Source organism: Sander lucioperca, chromosome 2 (genome assembly GCF_008315115.2).
Source record: "Sander lucioperca isolate FBNREF2018 chromosome 2, SLUC_FBN_1.2, whole genome shotgun sequence".
In the NCBI taxonomy this organism is placed as follows: Eukaryota; Metazoa; Chordata; class Actinopteri; order Perciformes; family Percidae; genus Sander; species Sander lucioperca.
In genome coordinates, this window is record NC_050174.1 from 23706880 (window position 1) to 23729961 (window position 23082).

General features: G+C 40.5%; 22 non-coding genes and 1 pseudogene across 22 annotated transcripts; all 23 read right to left on the reverse strand.

Moving 5' to 3' along the window:
* Positions 1-9157: 9157 nt before the first annotated feature.
* LOC116039242 lies at positions 9158-9276 on the reverse strand. Its single transcript, XR_004102321.2, has one exon. It is a non-coding gene; the product is annotated as a 5S ribosomal RNA (ribosomal RNA).
* Positions 9277-9380: 104 nt separating this feature from the next.
* LOC116039241 lies at positions 9381-9499 on the reverse strand. The gene has a single exon (XR_004102320.2). It is a non-coding gene; the product is annotated as a 5S ribosomal RNA (ribosomal RNA).
* A 104-nt stretch (positions 9500-9603) lies between these two features.
* On the reverse strand, positions 9604-9722 carry LOC116039214. Its single transcript, XR_004102294.1, has one exon. It is a non-coding gene; the product is annotated as a 5S ribosomal RNA (ribosomal RNA).
* Positions 9723-9826: 104 nt separating this feature from the next.
* LOC116039212 lies at positions 9827-9945 on the reverse strand. The gene has a single exon (XR_004102292.1). It is a non-coding gene; the product is annotated as a 5S ribosomal RNA (ribosomal RNA).
* Positions 9946-10049: 104 nt separating this feature from the next.
* On the reverse strand, positions 10050-10168 carry LOC116039487. The gene has a single exon (XR_004102418.2). It is a non-coding gene; the product is annotated as a 5S ribosomal RNA (ribosomal RNA).
* A 104-nt stretch (positions 10169-10272) lies between these two features.
* Positions 10273-10391, reverse strand: LOC116039488. Its single transcript, XR_004102419.1, has one exon. It is a non-coding gene; the product is annotated as a 5S ribosomal RNA (ribosomal RNA).
* Positions 10392-10495: 104 nt separating this feature from the next.
* On the reverse strand, positions 10496-10614 carry LOC116039516. The gene has a single exon (XR_004102445.1). It is a non-coding gene; the product is annotated as a 5S ribosomal RNA (ribosomal RNA).
* A 104-nt stretch (positions 10615-10718) lies between these two features.
* Positions 10719-10837, reverse strand: LOC116039489. Its single transcript, XR_004102420.1, has one exon. It is a non-coding gene; the product is annotated as a 5S ribosomal RNA (ribosomal RNA).
* Positions 10838-10941: 104 nt separating this feature from the next.
* LOC116039518 lies at positions 10942-11060 on the reverse strand. The gene has a single exon (XR_004102447.2). It is a non-coding gene; the product is annotated as a 5S ribosomal RNA (ribosomal RNA).
* A 104-nt stretch (positions 11061-11164) lies between these two features.
* Positions 11165-11283, reverse strand: LOC116039490. Its single transcript, XR_004102421.1, has one exon. It is a non-coding gene; the product is annotated as a 5S ribosomal RNA (ribosomal RNA).
* A 104-nt stretch (positions 11284-11387) lies between these two features.
* Positions 11388-11506, reverse strand: LOC116039491. The gene has a single exon (XR_004102422.1). It is a non-coding gene; the product is annotated as a 5S ribosomal RNA (ribosomal RNA).
* Positions 11507-11610: 104 nt separating this feature from the next.
* LOC116039519 lies at positions 11611-11729 on the reverse strand. Its single transcript, XR_004102448.1, has one exon. It is a non-coding gene; the product is annotated as a 5S ribosomal RNA (ribosomal RNA).
* A 104-nt stretch (positions 11730-11833) lies between these two features.
* On the reverse strand, positions 11834-11952 carry LOC116039492. The gene has a single exon (XR_004102423.2). It is a non-coding gene; the product is annotated as a 5S ribosomal RNA (ribosomal RNA).
* Positions 11953-12056: 104 nt separating this feature from the next.
* LOC116039494 lies at positions 12057-12175 on the reverse strand. The gene has a single exon (XR_004102425.1). It is a non-coding gene; the product is annotated as a 5S ribosomal RNA (ribosomal RNA).
* A 104-nt stretch (positions 12176-12279) lies between these two features.
* LOC116039495 lies at positions 12280-12398 on the reverse strand. The gene has a single exon (XR_004102426.1). It is a non-coding gene; the product is annotated as a 5S ribosomal RNA (ribosomal RNA).
* A 104-nt stretch (positions 12399-12502) lies between these two features.
* On the reverse strand, positions 12503-12621 carry LOC116039275. The gene has a single exon (XR_004102353.1). It is a non-coding gene; the product is annotated as a 5S ribosomal RNA (ribosomal RNA).
* A 104-nt stretch (positions 12622-12725) lies between these two features.
* On the reverse strand, positions 12726-12843 carry LOC116039217. The gene has a single exon (XR_004102297.2). It is a non-coding gene; the product is annotated as a 5S ribosomal RNA (ribosomal RNA).
* Positions 12844-12947: 104 nt separating this feature from the next.
* Positions 12948-13066, reverse strand: LOC116039264. The gene has a single exon (XR_004102342.1). It is a non-coding gene; the product is annotated as a 5S ribosomal RNA (ribosomal RNA).
* Positions 13067-13170: 104 nt separating this feature from the next.
* LOC116039252 lies at positions 13171-13289 on the reverse strand. The gene has a single exon (XR_004102331.2). It is a non-coding gene; the product is annotated as a 5S ribosomal RNA (ribosomal RNA).
* Positions 13290-13393: 104 nt separating this feature from the next.
* Positions 13394-13512, reverse strand: LOC116039240. The gene has a single exon (XR_004102319.2). It is a non-coding gene; the product is annotated as a 5S ribosomal RNA (ribosomal RNA).
* A 104-nt stretch (positions 13513-13616) lies between these two features.
* LOC116039231 lies at positions 13617-13735 on the reverse strand. Its single transcript, XR_004102310.2, has one exon. It is a non-coding gene; the product is annotated as a 5S ribosomal RNA (ribosomal RNA).
* A 104-nt stretch (positions 13736-13839) lies between these two features.
* Positions 13840-13948, reverse strand: LOC116039207 (annotated as a pseudogene).
* A 7686-nt stretch (positions 13949-21634) lies between these two features.
* Positions 21635-21753, reverse strand: LOC116050708. Its single transcript, XR_004105145.1, has one exon. It is a non-coding gene; the product is annotated as a 5S ribosomal RNA (ribosomal RNA).
* Between the last annotated feature and the right edge of the window lie 1329 nt (positions 21754-23082).

Consider the following 23082-nt stretch of genomic DNA (forward strand, 5'->3'; position numbering starts at 1 on the left):
ACATTACAGTTAGACATTACAGACATTACAGTTAGACATTACAGTTAGACATTACAGACATTACAGTTAGACATTACAGCCATTACAGTTAGACATTACAGACATTACAGTTAGACATTACAGACATTACAGTTAGACATTACAGCCATTACAGTTAGACATTACAGCCATTGCAGTTAGACATTACAGGCATTACAGTTAGACATTACAGACATTGCAGTTAGACATTACAGACATTACAGTTAGACATTACAGCCATTGCAGTTAGACATTACAGGCATTACAGTTAGACATTACAGACATTGCAGTTAGACATTACAGACATTACAGTTAGACATTACAGCCATTACAGTTAGACATTACAGACATTACAGTTAGACATTACAGACATTACAGTTAGACATTACAGGCATTACAGTTAGACATTACAGCCATTACAGTTAGACATTACAGACATTGCAGTTAGACATTACAGCCATTACAGTTAGACATTACAGCCATTACAGTTAGACATTACAGCATTACAGTTAGACATTACAGACATTGCAGTTAGACATTACAGACATTACAGTTAGACATTACAGTTAGACATTACAGACATTACAGTTAGACATTACAGCCATTACAGTTAGACATTACAGACATTACATATAGACATTACAGACATTACAGTTAGACATTACAGGCATTACAGTTAGACATTACAGACATTGCAGTTAGACATTACAGGCATTACAGTTAGACATTACAGTTAGACATTACAGACATTACAGTTAGACATTACAGACATTACAGTTAGACATTACAGACATTACAGTTAGACATTACAGGCATTACAGTTAGACATTACAGACATTGCAGTTAGACATTACAGGCATTACAGTTAGACATTACAGTTAGACATTACAGACATTACAGTTAGACATTACAGGCATTACAGATAGACATTACAGGCATTACAGTTAGACATTACAGACATTGCAGTTAGACATTACAGACATTACAGTTAGACATTACAGCCATTACAGTTAGACATTACAGACATTACAGTTAGACATTACAGCTTACAGTAGACATTACAGTTAGACATTACAGCCATTACAGTTAGACATTACAGACATTACAGTTAGACATTACAGACATTACAGTTAGACATTACAGCCATTACAGTTAGACATTACAGACATTACAGTTAGACATTACAGACATTACAGTTAGACATTACAGACATTACAGTTAGACATTACAGACATTGCAGTTAGACATTACAGACATTACAGTTAGACATTACAGTTAGACATTACAGCATTACAGTTAGACATTACAGACATTACAGATAGACATTACAGCCATTACAGTTAGACATTACAGGCATTACAGTTAGACATTACAGAATTACAGTTAGACATTACAGACATTGCAGTTAGACATTACAGCATTACAGTTAGACATTACAGTTAGCACAGCATTACAGTTAGACATTACAGCCATTACAGTTAGACATTACAGCCATTACAGTTAGACATTACAGACATTACAGTTAGACATTACAGTCATTACAGTTAGACATTACAGTTAGACATTACAGACATTACAGTTAGACATTACAGCCATTACAGTTAGACATTACAGACATTACAGTTAGACATTACAGACATTACAGTTAGACATTACAGCATTACAGTTAGACATTACAGACATTACAGTTAGACATTACAGACATTACAGTTAGACATTACAGACATTACAGTTAGACATTACAGCCATTCAGTTAGACATTACAGACATTACAGTTAGACATTACAGACATTACAGTTAGACATTACAGCCATTACAGTTAGACATTACAGACATTACAGTTAGACATTACAGCATTACAGTTAGACATTACAGACATTGCAGTTAGACATTACAGCATTACAGTTAGACATTACAGACATTACAGTTAGACATTACAGACATTACAGTTAGACATTACAGCCATTACAGTTAGACATTACAGCATTACAGTTAGACATTACAGACATTGCAGTTAGACATTACAGCATTACAGTTGGCATTACAGTTAGACATTACAGACATTACAGTTAGACATTACAGCCATTACAGTTAGACATTACAGCCATTACAGTTAGACATTACAGACATTGCAGTTAGACATTACAGACATTACAGTTAGACATTACAGCCATTACAGTTAGACATTACAGACATTACAGTTAGACATTACAGCATTACAGTTAGACATTACAGCCATTACAGTTAGACATTACAGACATTACAGTTAGACATTACAGCATTACAGTTAGACATTACAGACATTACAGTTAGACATTACAGACATTACAGTTAGACATTACAGCCATTACAGTTAGACATTACAGCATTGCAGTTAGACATTACAGACATTACAGTTAGACATTACAGCCATTACAGTTAGACATTACAGACATTACAGTCAGACATTACAGTTAGACATTACAGACATTGCAGTTAGACATTACAGACATTACAGTTAGACATTACAGTTAGACATTACAGCCATTACAGTTAGACATTACAGGCATTACAGTTAGACATTACAGACATTACAGTTAGACATTACAGACATTACAGTTAGACATTACAGCCATTACAGTTAGACATTACAGCCATTACAGTTAGACATTACAGACATTACAGTTAGACATTACAGACATTGCAGTTAGACATTACAGACATTACAGTTAGACATTACAGCCATTGCAGTTAGACATTACAGACATTACAGTTAGACATTACAGACATTGCAGTTAGACATTACAGACATTACAGTTAGACATTACAGCCATTGCAGTTAGACATTACAGACATTACAGTTAGACATTACAGACATTGCAGTTAGACATTACAGGCATTACAGTTAGACATTACAGTTAGACATTACAGACATTACAGTTAGACATTACAGGCATTACAGTTAGACATTACAGACATTGCAGTTAGACATTACAGACATTACAGTTAGACATTACAGTTAGACATTACAGACATTACAGTTAGACATTACAGACATTACAGTTAGACATTACAGCCATTACAGTTAGACATTACAGACATTACAGTTAGACATTACAGACATTACAGTTAGACATTACAGACATTCAATTCAGACATTACAGACATTACAGTTAGACATTACAGACATTACAGTTAGACATTACAGCCATTACAGTTAGACATTACAGACATTACAGTTAGACATTACAGACATTGCAGTTAGACATTACAGACATTACAGTTAGACATTACAGACATTACAGTTAGACATTACAGCCATTACAGTTAGACATTACAGACATTACAGTTAGACATTACAGACATTGCAGTTAGACATTACAGACATTACAGTTAGACATTACAGCCATTACAGTTAGACATTACAGACATTACAGTTAGACATTACAGGCATTACAGTTAGACATTACAGACATTACAGTTAGACATTACAGACATTACAGTTAGACATTACAGCCATTACAGTTAGACATTACAGCCATTACAGTTAGACATTACAGACATTACAGTTAGACATTACAGCATTACAGTTAGACATTACAGACATTACAGTTAGACATTACAGCATTACAGTTAGACATTACAGACATTACAGTTAGACATTACAGCCATTACAGTTAGACATTACAGCATTACAGTTAGACATTACAGCATTACAGTTAGACATTACAGCATTACAGTTAGACATTACAGTTAGACATTACAGCCATTACGTTAGACATTACAGCATTACAGTTAGACATTACAGCCATTACAGTTAGACATTACAGACATTACAGTTAGACATTACAGACATTACAGTTAGACATTACAGACATTACAGTTAGACATTACAGCCATTACAGTTAGACATTACAGCATTCAGTTAGACATACAGACATTGCAGTTAGACATTACAGCCATTACAGTTAGACATTACAGTTAGACATTACAGACATTACAGTTAGACATTACAGGCATTACAGTTAGACAGTACAGACATTACAGTTAGACATTACAGGCATTACAGTTAGACATTACAGACATTACAGTTAGACATTACAGACATTGCAGTTAGACATTACAGGCATTACAGTTAGACATTACAGTTAGACATTACAGACATTGCAGTTAGACATTACAGACATTACAGTTAGACATTACAGCATTCAGTTAGACATTACAGACATTGCAGTTAGACATTACAGACATTACAGTTAGACATTACAGACATTACAGTTAGACATTACAGCCATTACAGTTAGACATTACAGCATTACAGTTAGACATTACAGCATTACAGTTAGACATTACAGACATTACAGTTAGACATTACAGCATTACAGTTAGACATTACAGTTAGACATTACAGCATTACAGTTAGACATTACAGACATTGCAGTTAGACATTACAGACATTGCAGTTAGACATTACAGACATTACAGTTAGACATTACAGGCATTACAGTTAGACATTACAGCCATTACAGTTAGACATTACAGCCATTACAGTTAGACATTACAGCCATTACAGTTAGACATTACAGACATTGCAGTTAGACATTAAGACATCCTGGCTAAAGTTGTGGACCTGATACCCTCATTTCCGACCTCTATCAAACGCATCGTGGTCCATTGTGGACATAACGACATGTCCACTCGGATTCAGGAGTGTGAGCGCACAAGGCGAGACTTTACCACTCTCATTGAGGCTTTAAAAAGCACTGGGAAGTCGGTTTTTATTTCGGGCCCACTTCCATCTCTAGATCGCGGATCATGCCTCTTTAGTAGACTACTCTCCCTTAACACCTGGCTCCAGCTCACATTCAGCATTCACAAGATAGGTTTTATTGACAACTTCAATCTGTTTTGGGAACGTGGCTCCCTGTTCAGCAGGGATGGGATTCATCCCAATACACGCGGAAGCCAGATGCTACGTGGAAATTTGCACCACGCCCTGCATACCCAGACCTCTGATTGACTGTTTACATCCCGTAAACACTCCCACAAGCACACTGACCAGACACACTCTCCCAAAGTCAATAATCAGAGATACAGCGCTACACGCCCCTCTGTGCTCCCTTCAGAGCAATCACCCATTCATAATCCCATAACCACCGTGTCTGTCCCCCGACTGAGACCGTTTAAACCAAACGCTAACAAAAGAGGTGCTATACTAAACAACCTAATTGGAATTAAAACAACCACTGCAACGATAGAACAGAATAGGAAAATCAAATGTGGACTATTAAATATTAGATCTCTGTCATCGAAAGCATTATTGGTAAACGAATTGATATCAGATAACCACATTGATTTATTCTGCCTCACCGAAACCTGGCTGGGCCATGACGAATATGTTAGTTTAAACGAAGCCACTCCTCCCAGTCATAATAATACCCAAATTCCACGAGGCTCAGGCCGAGGAGGGGGAGTTGCAGCCATATTTGACTCGAGCCTGTTAATTAATCCTAAACCTAAACTAAATTATAACTCGTTTGAAAGCCTTGTTCTTAATCTTCAACACCCAACATGGAAAACAGTACAGCCAATTATATTCGTTGTTGTTTACCGAGCACCAGGTCCATATTCTGAGTTTTTATCTGAATTCTCAGAGTTTTTATCATGCGTAGTCCTTCAATCAGACAAAGTACTTATTGTAGGTGATTTTAATATCCATGTGGACATTGAGAGCAATAGCCTTAGTACTGCTTTCAATTCACTGCTAGATTCTATTGGTTTCAGTCAGAGGGTGCATAAGGCCACGCACTGTTTTAACCACACCCTCGACCTTGTGGTAGAATATGGCATCAAAATTGACGATTTAATAGTATTTCCGCAGAATCCTTTATTATCAGACCATTTTTTAATAACTTTCGAATTCCTACTACCAGACTATACGAAATTAAATAAAAGTTTCTACACTAGATGCTTATCTGACAGTGCTATAGCTAAATTTAAGGAAGCTATTCCAACAGCACTTAACTCAATGTCATGCCTTAATATAACAGAGGACTGTTATGTTAACTCTAGTCCCTCCCAACTTGATAACTTTGTAGACGCTGCTACGGCCTGCCTACGGACTACTTTAGACTCGGTTGCTCCTCTCAAAAAGAAGATGATGAAGGAAAGGAAACTAGCACCTTGGTATAACTCCCAAACTCGCAAATTAAAACAAATCTCACGAAAACTTGAAAGTAAATGGCGTTCCACCAAACTGGAAGAATCTCGTGTGGATTGGCAAGATAGTCTAAAAAATTATAGGAGGGCCCTCAGAAATGCCAGATCAGACTATTACTCAACACTAATAGAAGAAAATAAGAACAACCCAAGGTTTCTATTCAGCACTGTAGCCAGGCTGACAGATAGTCACAGCTCTATTGAGCCATCTATTCCTATAGCTCTGAGCAGTGATGACTTCATGACCTTTTTAATGATAAAATTATAACAATTAGAGAAAAAATTCATCACCTTCTGCCCACAGCTTCCAACGACTCACCATTGGGCGCAGGAGGGCTAGAGAGAACGATAAGACCTGATACTTATTTAGACGGCTTTTATCCTTTAGACCTCCAACAATTAATGTTAAGGGTCTCTTCAGCTAAGCCAACTACCTGTCTCTTAGACCCCATTCCAACGAAGCTACTTAAAGAAGCACTACCCGTGGTCAACACCACATTACTAGATACGATCAATATGTCCTTATTAACGGGTCACGTACCGCAGTCTTTTAAAGTAGCTGTGATAAAACCTATTCTGAAAAAACCCACCCTTGACCCTGAGGTCTTAGCCAACTATAGACCTATATCTAACCTCCCGTTTCTCTCCAAAATCCTTGAGAAGGTAGTCGCTAATCAATTGTGTGACTTTCTGCATAGAAATAGTCTATTTGAAGACTTTCAGTCAGGATTTAGAATGCATCATAGCACAGAGACGGCACTGGTGAAAATCACTAACGACCTTCTAACTGCTGCTGACAAAGGACTTGTCTCCGTACTTGTCTTATTAGATCTTAGTGCTGCATTCGACACTATTGACCATACCATCCTCTTACAGAGACTGGAACATTTAGTTGGCATTAAAGGAATCGCACTAAGCTGGTTTAAGTCCTATTTTTCTGAGCGATCCCAATTTGTTAATATTAACGATAAACCATCCAAATACGCTAAAGTTAGCCATGGCGTTCCTCAAGGCTCAGTGCTTGGACCAATTCTATTCTCTTTATATATGCTTCCTCTAGGCAATATTATTAGGAAACACTCAATTAACTTTCACTGTTACGCAGACGACACCCAATTATATCTGTCAATCAAGCCAGACGAAAGCGGTCAGTTAGCTAAACTTCAAGCGTGCATTAAAGATATAAAATCCTGGATGACCCACAATTTTCTGATGTTGAACTCAAACAAAACGGAAGTTATTGTGCTGGGACCCAAGCACCACCGAACTTCATTATCTAAATATATAGCTACCCTAGATGGTATTGCCCTGGCCTCCAGCACTACTGTCAGAAATCTAGGAGTCATTTTTGACCAGGATCTATCCTTTAACGCCCACTTAAAACAAACCTCAAGAACAGCCTTTTTCCATCTTCGTAACATTGCCAAAATCAGGAACATCCTGTCTCAAAACGATGCTGAAAAACTAGTCCATGCATTCGTAACTTCCCGGCTGGACTACTGTAATTCTTTACTATCAGGCTGCTCAAATAAGTCCCTCAAGACCCTCCAGCTGATCCAGAATGCTGCAGCACGTGTTCTGACAAGAACTAACAAAAGAGATCACATTTCTCCTGTATTAGCTTCTCTGCATTGGCTTCCTGTAAAATCCAGGATTGAATTTAAAATCCTTCTCCTGACCTACAAAGCACTAAATGGTCAAGCACCATCATACATAGAAGAGCTTTTAGTACCTTATTGTCCCACTAGAGCACTGCGCTCCCAGAACTCAGAGCTACTTGTGGTTCCTAGAGTCTCTAAAAGTAGAATCGGAGCCAGAGCCTTCAGCTACCAGGCTCCTCTCCTGTGGAACCAGCTCCCAACTTGGGTTCGGGGGGCTGACACCGTCGCCACATTTAAGAATAAACTGAAAACCATCATCTTTGATAAAGCTTATAGTTAGGGAGTGAGGAGTTGCAGCATAGTAGAGTAGAGTAGAGGGAGGCAGGAAGTACAAGCCCGTTCCGGCAGGGGAGAGTACGAGCCCGGTCCAGGGCCCCTCTCTTTAGCCTGCCTCTCTTAGTTATGCTATTATAACTCTAGACTGCTGTGGGAAGCTCCTTCCAAGGACACAATGAGCCGCTCCCTCTTCTCTCTTTTCACTTGTCTCCTTTTGTGTGCATCTTAGTCCCAGAAATGCCTGTTACTAACCTAGCTCTGGGGAGTTTTCTCCCCGGAGTCCCTTTGCTTCTTCTTCACCCAGAACATCGCCTTGGAATTGGGTGGCACCTACACCGGGGTCCTGGGTGCAGCTGACGCTATGGACTTACTACACCCTGCTACGCTCTGCGTTTCCCCGCAGTGTCCGACTGCGTCCTGCCGCGTCCAACCGCGTCCACCCAGGCTGCTGTGCCACACTACACCCCGTAACGCCCTGCTGTGCCCTACTATGACATGAACTACTATGACTACCATTGTGATCACTGCTTCACTATCTTTATTATGACTATTATTGCCACCATTCACCACTCCCCCAACTGGTGCCGTCAGACACCGCCTATCAAGAGTCTGGGTCTGTCCGAGGTTTCTTCCTAACAAAAAAAAGGGAGTTTTTCCTTGCCACTGTCGCAATAGCTACTGCTAATGCTTGCTCTTGAGGCAACCACTGTAATAGTTGGGGCTTCGTAAAGTACAGAGTTTGGTCTAGACCTACTCTATCTGTAAAGTGTCTCGAGATAACTCTTGTTATGATTTGATACTATAAATAAAATTGAATTGAATTGAATTACCCGGCCCTACGCTGCTTAGCTTCCGAGATCAGACGAGATCGGGCGTGTTCAGGGTGGTATGGCCGTAAGCAATTGCAGCAGGTGAACACAAGCCATTTATAGATGGTAAAATGTAATTACACTTGTGGTATAAAGAAGGAGCAGAGCCCCTGCTGTTGTAAGACGGGAATAAAAAGCTTACAGCACCGGGTATTCCCAGGCAGTCTCCCATCCAAGTACTTACCCGGCCCTACGCTGCTTAGCTTCCGAGATCAGACGAGATCGGGCGTGTTCAGGGTGGTATGGCCGTAAGCAATTGCAGCAGGTGAACACAAGCCATTTATAGATGGTAAAATGTAATTACACTTGTGGTATAAAGAAGGAGCAGAGCCCCTGCTGTTGTAAGACGGGAATAAAAAGCTTACAGCACCGGGTATTCCCAGGCAGTCTCCCATCCAAGTACTTACCCGGCCCTACGCTGCTTAGCTTCCGAGATCAGACGAGATCGGGCGTGTTCAGGGTGGTATGGCCGTAAGCAATTGCAGCAGGTGAACACAAGCCATTTATAGATGGTAAAATGTAATTACACTTGTGGTATAAAGAAGGAGCAGAGCCCCTGCTGTTGTAAGACGGGAATAAAAAGCTTACAGCACCGGGTATTCCCAGGCAGTCTCCCATCCAAGTACTGACCCGGCCCTACCCTGCTTAGCTTCCGAGATCAGACGAGATCGGGCGTGTTCAGGGTGGTATGGCCGTAAGCAATTGCAGCAGGTGAACACAAGCCATTTATAGATGGTAAAATGTAATTACACTTGTGGTATAAAGAAGGAGCAGAGCCCCTGCTGTTGTAAGACGGGAATAAAAAGCTTACAGCACCGGGTATTCCCAGGCAGTCTCCCATCCAAGTACTGACCCGGCCCTACCCTGCTTAGCTTCCGAGATCAGACGAGATCGGGCGTGTTCAGGGTGGTATGGCCGTAAGCAATTGCAGCAGGTGAACACAAGCCATTTATAGATGGTAAAATGTAATTACACTTGTGGTATAAAGAAGGAGCAGAGCCCCTGCTGTTGTAAGACGGGAATAAAAAGCTTACAGCACCGGGTATTCCCAGGCAGTCTCCCATCCAAGTACTGACCCGGCCCTACCCTGCTTAGCTTCCGAGATCAGACGAGATCGGGCGTCTTCAGGGTGGTATGGCCGTAAGCAATTGCAGCAGGTGAACACAAGCCATTTATAGATGGTAAAATGTAATTACACTTGTGGTATAAAGAAGGAGCAGAGCCCCTGCTGTTGTAAGACGGGAATAAAAAGCTTACAGCACCGGGTATTCCCAGGCAGTCTCCCATCCAAGTACTGACCCGGCCCTACCCTGCTTAGCTTCCGAGATCAGACGAGATCGGGCGTGTTCAGGGTGGTATGGCCGTAAGCAATTGCAGCAGGTGAACACAAGCCATTTATAGATGGTAAAATGTAATTACACTTGTGGTATAAAGAAGGAGCAGAGCCCCTGCTGTTGTAAGACGGGAATAAAAAGCTTACAGCACCGGGTATTCCCAGGCAGTCTCCCATCCAAGTACTGACCCGGCCCTACCCTGCTTAGCTTCCGAGATCAGACGAGATCGGGCGTCTTCAGGGTGGTATGGCCGTAAGCAATTGCAGCAGGTGAACACAAGCCATTTATAGATGGTAAAATGTAATTACACTTGTGGTATAAAGAAGGAGCAGAGCCCCTGCTGTTGTAAGACGGGAATAAAAAGCTTACAGCACCGGGTATTCCCAGGCAGTCTCCCATCCAAGTACTGACCCGGCCCTACCCTGCTTAGCTTCCGAGATCAGACGAGATCGGGCGTGTTCAGGGTGGTATGGCCGTAAGCAATTGCAGCAGGTGAACACAAGCCATTTATAGATGGTAAAATGTAATTACACTTGTGGTATAAAGAAGGAGCAGAGCCCCTGCTGTTGTAAGACGGGAATAAAAAGCTTACAGCACCGGGTATTCCCAGGCAGTCTCCCATCCAAGTACTGACCCGGCCCTACCCTGCTTAGCTTCCGAGATCAGACGAGATCGGGCGTGTTCAGGGTGGTATGGCCGTAAGCAATTGCAGCAGGTGAACACAAGCCATTTATAGATGGTAAAATGTAATTACACTTGTGGTATAAAGAAGGAGCAGAGCCCCTGCTGTTGTAAGACGGGAATAAAAAGCTTACAGCACCGGGTATTCCCAGGCAGTCTCCCATCCAAGTACTGACCCGGCCCTACCCTGCTTAGCTTCCGAGATCAGACGAGATCGGGCGTGTTCAGGGTGGTATGGCCGTAAGCAATTGCAGCAGGTGAACACAAGCCATTTATAGATGGTAAAATGTAATTACACTTGTGGTATAAAGAAGGAGCAGAGCCCCTGCTGTTGTAAGACGGGAATAAAAAGCTTACAGCACCGGGTATTCCCAGGCAGTCTCCCATCCAAGTACTGACCCGGCCCTACCCTGCTTAGCTTCCGAGATCAGACGAGATCGGGCGTGTTCAGGGTGGTATGGCCGTAAGCAATTGCAGCAGGTGAACACAAGCCATTTATAGATGGTAAAATGTAATTACACTTGTGGTATAAAGAAGGAGCAGAGCCCCTGCTGTTGTAAGACGGGAATAAAAAGCTTACAGCACCGGGTATTCCCAGGCAGTCTCCCATCCAAGTACTGACCCGGCCCTACCCTGCTTAGCTTCCGAGATCAGACGAGATCGGGCGTCTTCAGGGTGGTATGGCCGTAAGCAATTGCAGCAGGTGAACACAAGCCATTTATAGATGGTAAAATGTAATTACACTTGTGGTATAAAGAAGGAGCAGAGCCCCTGCTGTTGTAAGACGGGAATAAAAAGCTTACAGCACCGGGTATTCCCAGGCAGTCTCCCATCCAAGTACTGACCCGGCCCTACCCTGCTTAGCTTCCGAGATCAGACGAGATCGGGCGTCTTCAGGGTGGTATGGCCGTAAGCAATTGCAGCAGGTGAACACAAGCCATTTATAGATGGTAAAATGTAATTACACTTGTGGTATAAAGAAGGAGCAGAGCCCCTGCTGTTGTAAGACGGGAATAAAAAGCTTACAGCACCGGGTATTCCCAGGCAGTCTCCCATCCAAGTACTGACCCGGCCCTACCCTGCTTAGCTTCCGAGATCAGACGAGATCGGGCGTGTTCAGGGTGGTATGGCCGTAAGCAATTGCAGCAGGTGAACACAAGCCATTTATAGATGGTAAAATGTAATTACACTTGTGGTATAAAGAAGGAGCAGAGCCCCTGCTGTTGTAAGACGGGAATAAAAAGCTTACAGCACCGGGTATTCCCAGGCAGTCTCCCATCCAAGTACTGACCCGGCCCTACCCTGCTTAGCTTCCGAGATCAGACGAGATCGGGCGTGTTCAGGGTGGTATGGCCGTAAGCAATTGCAGCAGGTGAACACAAGCCATTTATAGATGGTAAAATGTAATTACACTTGTGGTATAAAGAAGGAGCAGAGCCCCTGCTGTTGTAAGACGGGAATAAAAAGCTTACAGCACCGGGTATTCCCAGGCAGTCTCCCATCCAAGTACTGACCCGGCCCTACCCTGCTTAGCTTCCGAGATCAGACGAGATCGGGCGTGTTCAGGGTGGTATGGCCGTAAGCAATTGCAGCAGGTGAACACAAGCCATTTATAGATGGTAAAATGTAATTACACTTGTGGTATAAAGAAGGAGCAGAGCCCCTGCTGTTGTAAGACGGGAATAAAAAGCTTACAGCACCGGGTATTCCCAGGCAGTCTCCCATCCAAGTACTGACCCGGCCCTACCTGCTTAGCTTCCGAGATCAGACGAGATCGGGCGTGTTCAGGGTGGTATGGCCGTAAGCAATTGCAGCAGGTGAACACAAGCCATTTATAGATGGTAAAATGTAATTACACTTGTGGTATAAAGAAGGAGCAGAGCCCCTGCTGTTGTAAGACGGGAATAAAAAGCTTACAGCACCGGGTATTCCCAGGCAGTCTCCCATCCAAGTACTGACCCGGCCCTACCCTGCTTAGCTTCCGAGATCAGACGAGATCGGGCGTGTTCAGGGTGGTATGGCCGTAAGCAATTGCAGCAGGTGAACACAAGCCATTTATAGATGGTAAAATGTAATTACACTTGTGGTATAAAGAAGGAGCAGAGCCCCTGCTGTTGTAAGACGGGAATAAAAAGCTTACAGCACCGGGTATTCCCAGGCAGTCTCCCATCCAAGTACTGACCCGGCCCTACCCTGCTTAGCTTCCGAGATCAGACGAGATCGGGCGTCTTCAGGGTGGTATGGCCGTAAGCAATTGCAGCAGGTGAACACAAGCCATTTATAGATGGTAAAATGTAATTACACTTGTGGTATAAAGAAGGAGCAGAGCCCCTGCTGTTGTAAGACGGGAATAAAAAGCTTACAGCACCGGGTATTCCCAGGCAGTCTCCCATCCAAGTACTGACCCGGCCCTACCCTGCTTAGCTTCCGAGATCAGACGAGATCGGGCGTCTTCAGGGTGGTATGGCCGTAAGCAATTGCAGCAGGTGAACACAAGCCATTTATAGATGGTAAAATGTAATTACACTTGTGGTATAAAGAAGGAGCAGAGCCCCTGCTGTTGTAAGACGGGAATAAAAAGCTTACAGCACCGGGTATTCCCAGGCAGTCTCCCATCCAAGTACTGACCCGGCCCTACCCTGCTTAGCTTCCGAGATCAGACGAGATCGGGCGTGTTCAGGGTGGTATGGCCGTAAGTAATTGCAGCAGGTGAACACAAGCCATTTATAGATGGTAAAATGTAATTACACTTGTGGTATAAAGAAGGAGCAGAGCCCCTGCTGTTGTAAGACGGGAATAAAAAGCTTACAGCACCGGGTATTCCCAGGCAGTCTCCCATCCAAGTACTGACCCGGCCCTACCCTGCTTAGCTTCCGAGATCAGACGGCTTCAGGGTGGTATGGCCGTAAGCAATTGCAGCAGGTGAACACAAGCCATTTATAGATGGTAAAATGTAATTACACTTGTGGTATAAAGAAGGAGCAGAGCCCCTGCTGTTGTAAGACGGGAATAAAAAGCTTACAGCACCGGGTATTCCCAGGCAGTCTCCCATCCAAGTACTGACCCGGCCCTACCCTGCTTAGCTTCCGAGATCAGACGAGATCGGGCGTGTTTTTTTTTTTTTTTATCTTTTATTATCAAAAGAATATTTTACAACATATGACATATATACATAGGAAATTACTTCATTCAAACACAACGAGTGGTTTCTCCGCAAACAACAAAAAAAAGAATAAAAAAAAGAACATTAAGCGAAAAACAGAAAACCAGAGAATGCATTACAAAAACACAAACAAAGAAATAAAAAACCTTCACAAAGAACCCAAAAACGGAAAATACAAATTACTCTGACTTTATCATAATAAAAACAAATCAAAAACCATCACACAAATCAAAATCTAATCTCCCACCTTCATTAATAGTAAACAAAGTATTCCCTCCCATAAACTCATTCTCAAAAAACTCCAAACCAACTGAAAAATATAAATTAAAAAAAGCTTTGAACTGCGTCTTAAAAAAAAAGACCATATCTAAAACTTTCCCCTCATAGAATGCCAAGTTTCTTCTCATAAATATTGCTCTTCTCGCCAAGCTCAAGATTAGATTAATGACAACAGCATTCACAGTATTTTCATTTTTTTTAACTCCAAACAAGAAAACATAATTCCAATCTGTATCATTGCATTTCAGATTACACTTTGTTCGAAGCATTTGTTTTAGCTTTGTTTTAAAGTTCTGAATACTCTCACAGTACAAAAAACAATGTTCAAGATCTTCATCACTTTTGTTACATACACTACAGATTCTTTTACACATTTTGTTCATTTGATGAAGAATAATCCCTGTGTATATTCTTCTGTGTCTTAACTTAAAGTCTATATGAAACATTGCTGGAGACGCAAAGGGGATCACCATGTTTTTCCATATTTGATTGATATTGTGTTTAGGAAAAACTGTTCTCCAAGTCCTCTCTGCAGCGGGCTCTTTGATCACTTTTTCTCTCAATAATGTATACCACTCTTTTGTTTTAACAGTACATATGTCTTTTTTTATCTGTTTCTGGCACACAGATAGTTTAACTGGAGCATGCTGCATTGATACTTTAGCTTTGCTTAACAGAACGGACCATTCTGGATGCATGCAATTCCTAACTTTGTCACACAATAAATCGATATTTGGTTTTCTAACAGTTACACCTTTTAGTTTCAAACGTAAACATAGAACTTTAGAATCCAATTCACCATTATCATTGCAGATGTGTTCAATATTACAGCAGTTCGTCATCTCTATTAGTTTGTTTTCTAGTTTTCTCCCTTGATGAACAAAAAAAGGACTTTTCAAGAATGGCAATTGCATAACCTGCTCTTTCGTGTCACACGTCGGCACCGTATTAGGCAGAATTCTACTCCAAGCCACCAGCACCTCCCTGTAAAAGTCAGGCAGGCACTGGAGACTGGTCATCGTATGTATTTGAAACAAATTAGTTACATCACGTAAGCCAAAAGTGGAAAGGATACCCTTAAAATAGACTTTCCACAGTGCCATATTTTTTTCATCTAAAAATTTACTTACAATTTTAATTCTTAAAGCGTCTCTTTTGGTGGCTATATCCATCAAATTTAAACCTCCCTTGTCCAAATTATTAATTAGCGTCCCATGTGCAATACTTGCAGCCTTTGAATTCCACAAAAAATTGTTAACAATACGGTTCAAAGTTGTTAGTGCCCAGGTTGGTAGCGCGCATGTGTCTAGGACATGATTTAACAAAGAAAACGAAAGAGCATTTAAAACAATAACTTTGCCTTTAAGTAGCAAGTACCTCATTCTCCACAAATTCAAAACAGCTTCTACTTTTTTAATTGTGTTTGACCAAGTCAAGTTATCTGCTATACATTCATCTTTGCCCACAAAAACCCCTAAAACTTTCCTAGGCATTTCTACCTGTTTAAAACCCCAGTTCGGTATTGAAGCTGGGTCAATACCATAGGCAGTGATTTCCGACTTTTCCGTGTTTACTTTTGCTCCTGAGGCCGACTCGTAGGCACGCAGGTGAGTTAAAAAAAGTTCCATATCTGAAACAGATTGTACAAACACATTAATATCATCTGCGTATTGGACTATTTTGACTTGCTATACAGTAGAGATGATAAAGGGCATCCTTGTCTTATCGATCTACCTATTGTAAAGGGTTCAGTGAGAAGACCATTACATTTGACACTGCTTTGGGCGTTGTTGTATAATCGTTTAATCCAACCTATGAAATTGTCCCCAAAACCTAGCTTTTCTAAGGTTTTGAAAAGAAACGAATGTTCAACTCTATCAAAAGCTTTTTGGAGATCAATCCCTAACCACAAACCTGTTTTTTTCGACATCGTTCGTACTGTATCTTTTACCGTCCTGATAGAGTCCGTGATATTCCTACCCGGCACACTGGATGCTTGACTTTCATTAATAATTGATGCAATAACCTTCTTTAACCTGTTCGCCAACAATTTTGCTAAGATTTTATAGTCAGAATTCAATAGACTAATCGGTCGATAGTTATTGAGATCATTTTTTTCACCCTTATTTTTATAAAAAATGTTGATTATACCCTCTGAAAAGGATTTCGGCAAACTATTCATATTTTTCATTTTATCAAAGACAGATCTGAGAATGGGAATAAGGTGACATTTAAAATTTTTATAGAATTCTGATGTGAGACCATCCTTGCCCGGACTTTTATTTTCATTTAAGCCTGTGATTGCACTCTCTATATCACCGTCAGTAAAATCCAAATCACACCACATACTATCATCATAGCTCAATGTCTTTTTCACAGCATACAAAACACAATTGTCTGCAGTACTATCAGTCAGTTGACCTGTGAAAAGTTTCTTGTAATACGAATATACTTGATGTAAAATATCTTCAGTATGTTTGACTATAGTCCCCTCTGCTGTCATCAACTCTTCTATTTCAGAGTTTAGTTGTTTTCGTTTTTCCAATCTTAAAAAATAAGCAGTGCATTTTTCCCCATCAACATAATTTCTTACTTTACTACGAATTGCAGCTCCCTTACATTTATGTTCTTCTATCTTTTCCAAATTCCTTTTCAACAGCTCATATTTTTCAGTTCCGATCAAGTTTTGTGTATCTAAAAGCTTAAGTTCAGCATCTAAATCCTTTTTTAACTGTTGTTCTGTAAGATTTTCTCTCCATTTTTTCTCTTTACTATAATTAATACATTTCTTTTTGATTCTTAGTTTTAAATCTACCCACCATGCAGTTATATTATCAACAAACATCATTTCATATTTCGCATCCTCAAGGAGTTTGCACATACACTTGGTAAAACCTTTGTCTTCCAGGAGACTAGAATTAAAAATCCACAACCCCCCTCCTCTACGCTTCTGGATGGTCTCAAAGACACAGGACAGTAAGCTGTGATCACTCCACACACACTGCTGATAGTGGGATTCAGAAATGGAATTGCACAAAGATGAGGTTACCAAAACCAAGTCTATTCTCGATTGTTTCAAAATTTGTTTCACAAGCTGACGTCTCGAATAAGTCCTAACTTTTGGATTGGCAGTTCTCCATACATCACACATATTCATTTCATTTAACAGTAAATTTAATTCTCGTCTGCTGACGTCCCCTTTAAACACGTTGTTTTCCGAAACATCAAATTCAGTTTGAATGACATTAAAGTCCCCAAGAATTATCGTGTTGTCTGTACACCATTTTTTTAAATCCTTAAAGAAAATTTTACGTTCACTATCTATGTTTGAAGCATAGATGTTAATTAACCTGATTAAAGTTCCCTCATACACACACTCAATCACCAAAAGGCGCCCACACTCGTCTTTGTGGATCAGTGATATATTCTTACACTTGTTCGGTTTAAAGAAAACAGCTACTCCACAAGTGGCATGTTGTCCGTTGCTCACCAATGTTGGTCCTGTCCATAGTGAAGTCATTTTGTAAGATAAGATGTCATCCCATTTTGTCTCTTGTAAGCACAAGACATCAAAATTCACATTGTTCAAGATGGAGTCCAACTTGGTACTATTCCTCAGACCATTTGCGTTGAGAGTCACTAGGAGTAGCATCAGAACAAGGGAAGTAAAGTGCGTCATATAACTGTCATTTTTTATTTAGCGAGCTTTTGATCAATGATACTCTTTTCTTTTCTGTTTTTGTAGGTTTAATCCATCTTTGTTTTGGAGGGCTAAAAACCCTATGTCTCCTTCCAAATTCCGAATCTGATTCTTCAGACTCTGGGGCTATTTTTCGTTTGTCACAAGACTGGTCAACATTCATGGACATGGATTCCTCAGATTGTGCCGTTTGAATCAGGCTTTGCGATCCCACGGCTTGAGAAGTGAGAACCGTACTCTCTAGTAGTCCAGTTTCGCCTCTCTCACCATTTTGCGCTTTCTCCACTGATTTTTCTCTACTTTCATTAAACGGGTTATCTGGGATTTTGGGGTTACTGCCAGCTGGACTCGTGGTAGCTTCAGCTCTCTGCACAGTCAACCCCGTCTCACTTGTTGCCATGTCAATCCCCGCACTCGCAATAGCCCCAGTGTCTGGTATAATTGATGCATCTTCAAACAGATCATCAGATACATAATCATCATCGCTCGCTTGACAGATACAGTTTATCATGGTATTGCGACACACTTTACACGCCCTCGCCCTTTCAATGCACTCTCTGGCAAAATGCCCTGTTTTGCCACATTGATGACAGCTTAGTTCTGGACATTCTCTCAAAATGTGTCCCGGCTGCAGACACTTACGACAGACACGGACTTGACGGTCATGCAGAACACGGAAATATTCTGCACCCAGAGCGGTGTTAAATTTAGTGGAGTACGGTAAAGATGTTACTTCTTTTGTGAATTTCACTTTCACAAAACGTGTACCATCAGCAATATTGGTGCCTGGCCACATCCGTCTTTTAATGGCCGATTTGAGGAAAACTCCCCACCCCAGCAGTTTATCAGTGATTTCCTTATCGGTAATGTAAGCAGGTAGATTCATGAATGAAACAATCATTTCATCATTGCACAAGTCGTTAGCTACTACAGAGGTCTGTCCGATTTTAAACCCATCTAGGAGTTTGTCCTTACCTTGGTAAGAGTTCATAGTCATTTCAAATTTTTTGATGCCCGTGCTCCTGCATGCCAACAGACCTCCACAAAGAAGCCTGACATGCTGCAGCAGCTCCACCGTTGAGACTTTATCCTCCCCGATCAACTCTACAGACACCGTCAGATTCTTCTGATACTTTTTGCCGTCATGTTCTCCGTCAGCTCTCACGCTTTCCTCTGCCCTCGTCTCTGGTCTTTCATTCCCCACCACGACCGCCATGCCGCCTCTTGTTTCGGCCCGACCCTGCTTAGCTTCCGAGATCAGACGAGATCGGGCGTGTTTTTTTTTTTATCTTTTATTATCAAAAATCATATTATTTACAAATCAGACATTTCAATACATTAAAAATAACAGACAAAAATCATAAAACAGTCGTATTCCAAACATGAAAAAACAGTAATCACTCATACCAAAACAAATAAACCGAGAAACCATACTGCTGTAAATTATTACCACCAAACATTCATTCTAGAAATAAATCAAAAGAAAAACATTGCGTTAATTAAACCATAATATACTCAACTGTCATCCAAACCATTCATTCTAGAAATAAATCAAAAGAAAAACATTGCATTAATTAATCCATAATATACTCAACTGTCATCCAAACCATTCATTCTAGAAATAAATCAAAAGAAAAACATTGCGTTAATTAATCCATAATATACTCAAATGACAACCAAAAACATTCATTCTAGAAATAAATCAAAAGAAAAACATTGCGTTAATTAATCCATAAAATACTCAACTGACATCCAAAAACATTCATTCTAGAAATAAATCAAAAGAAAAAACATTGCGTTAATAATCCCCAAAAAATACTCTGCTGACATTCATTCATCACTACTGTCACCCAACCATTCATTCGAGAAATAAATCAAAAGAAAACCAAAAAATAAACAAAATAAAACAACATTAGAACATCCCACTACCACTGCTCATTGTTTACATATTAAACTTCAAAGTGCCTCCCTCCGTTATTGCAAACAAACCATTCCCTCCCATAAAACTCTCTGTGAAAAAATCAACCCCACGTGAGAAATATAGTGAAAAAAAAGCCCTATAGTGTCCCACAAATAATCCCCAAATATCTACCAACCTGCCCTCGTGTAGTGCCAGGTTCCTCCTCATAAAAATTGCCCTCCTGGCTAGTGATAACACCAAATTCACCACCACCCCATTCACTCTATTCATTCTTTCCGTCAGTCCAAACAGGATATGAAATCCCCATCCACACACATCATTGCACACAAACCCACATTTATTCTCCAACAATCCCTTCAAACGTACCTTAAAATTCACTAGACTCACACATTCCAAAAACACATGTTCCAACGTTTCATCCGCCACCTTACACACACTACACATTCTCTCCACCTTCCTGTTTATTTGATGTAAAATCACCCCCGTGTAAATTCTCCTGTGTCTCACCCTAAAATCCAAGTGAAACATTTGAGGAGATGCCCATTTAACATTTATATTATCCCACATTTTGTTCACCATATTTCTTGGGTAAGTATTACTCCAAGCCGTCTCGGAACTTGGTGGTTTCACTATCTTGTCTCTTAACAGACAATACATTTCTTTGGTCTTTGCTTTACAAACATCTATGGTCTTCCCTTTTTGCGTCAAGGCAAAATGAACCACATCACAATCCACTGTACTTGATTTTGTAGTCAACAAAGTACACCATTCCTCTGTCAGGCAATTGCTGACTTTATCACATATGCTACTTATAATATTTTTCCGTACATTAACCCCTTTTTGCTTCAGTACTGACATTTGCATGATCCAAAATATAGATATCTTTGATTTGAAAACTATGCAGATAGGCATAATCTTGAAGAACAAGAATATTGAATTCTTGGTATCATCATAACAAAACATATACTTTACTTTATTTTTGATTATTTTTTTTCTTCTATAGCCCCTTGCTGAGTTTCTCATTGTTTGTTTATTTATTAGCTTTGATGTTTTTCACGTAGGCTATTTTATTAACTCAATTATTTCTTATTTCATTTACTATGTTCATCGTTCTCTGACTTGTGATTTGTTATAAGAGATAGTTATGGATATGGTTAAAGTGCAACATTTTTGAACTCCTACTTGAATTGTTGAACACTGTGAGGTTGTTTATTTTAGTTCTAATTAAAGATGTTGCTTCCAAAAAGAAGATGCATCCTCCATACAGTTTCCTTGTCAGCTCTGTCTCCAGCAAAGGAGGAGTAGCGCCCTCTAGTGATGGTGAAATGAAGCTTTGCGAACCACTGTCTTTATTTTCTAAGCTCACTAGATGGCGATCTCTGTTCAAAGAAAAAGGTTAAAAGAATGGCAATTCAGTGTGTTTTCAACCCTTTGTTGAACAGAAAGCGCCATCTAGTGAGCTCAGAAAATAAAGACAGTGTTTTGCGACGCTTCATTTGACCATTACTAGTGCCCTCTGCTGATGAAAAAGAAAAGCTTACAGCACCGGGTATTCCCAGGCGGTCTCCCATCCAAGTACTGACCCGGCCCGACCCTGCTTAGCTTCCGAGATCGGACGAGATCGGGCGTGTTCAGGGTGGTATGGCCGTAAGCGAGTGTACCAAGTGAAAACAAGCTACTTATAGATGTTGAACCCTAAAGGTTCTCAAAACTGTTGAAGACGCAGTTTGGGGTTGAGGGCTACTGAACTACATGTAATCACACTAGTAGTGCACCTATACATTTTGCAGTAGCTCTCTGGTAGTTCAACTGCATTCCTCTTCGAACCAACAAGTTGAATTGCTTTTTTTTGCTCTTTTTTTCGGTACTGTAACTTCTGTATTTTTAAGCATTCTTTTATTTGTTTTGTTCCATATTTATTCATTTATTTAGCCTGTTGCTATATTTCTTAATACATTTATGTATTTCCATGTTTATTTTTTCATTACTGTAAATTTGCATCATCCAAAATATAGATTTCTTCGATTTCAAAACTATCCAGATAGGAAATATCTTGAAGAACAAGAATATGGAATTTTTGGTATCAGCATAACAAAATGTATACTTTATACATAAATATTGATTTGCACAGTGTTAAATGCACTACAGAATGAATTTTCTATGTTTAACAAATGTATAAAAAGGTCAACAGTGCCCAAGCCATGTCTGCATAATTTTTTTCCTATAGTCTACTTAAAGGCGTTGACACACCAACCCGATTATCGGCCGTCGGACAGTCTGGCGAGGTCGGTGACTCAACTCTGTTTGGTGTGTTCTGTGCTGTCGTCAGTCAGAGGAGCCGTCGGCTTTAATTTGGGCCGATTTGACTTGTTGAATCAGCCAGTGAGCAGTCGGACTCAATGACCAATCTGAAATGACGAGCGGGATGAGCGTGATGAACGGCTCTCAAAATTTGACAAAACTCTTTCAAACTGACCTTTGTCGATCAAAAAAAGACAGATTCAGCAACTGCATGGCCTATGTCTCGTTTAAAATTTTTTTTCAGAAACACGTTTCGGTGAACTATTTTTGTAAAATACGAGATCGTATTCCGAACGAGCCGCCATTATGCTCGGCTTTGAAATTCAGGAGAAGCCAGACCTACGTGACGCGTTCGTCATTTAATTTTGGGCAACAATACAGATTAGCACCGCCTGCTATGGGGATGTATTACATCTCGTGCACGGGCAGAACGTACGCTCGGCATTGCTTCGGTGTGTTCCAAGGCATTTTTTGGACCGACAGGACCCGAATGATCAGTCCAACTGCCTTTTCTGCCGACAGTCGGCCGTCGGGTTGGTGTGTCAGAGCCTTAACACGTCTGTATTTCAGCATTCTTTTATTTGTTTTGTTTCATATTAATTCTTTTATTTAGCCTTTTGCTATATTTATTAATACATTTATTTATTTCCATGTTTATTTTTTCTATATTATTATTATTAC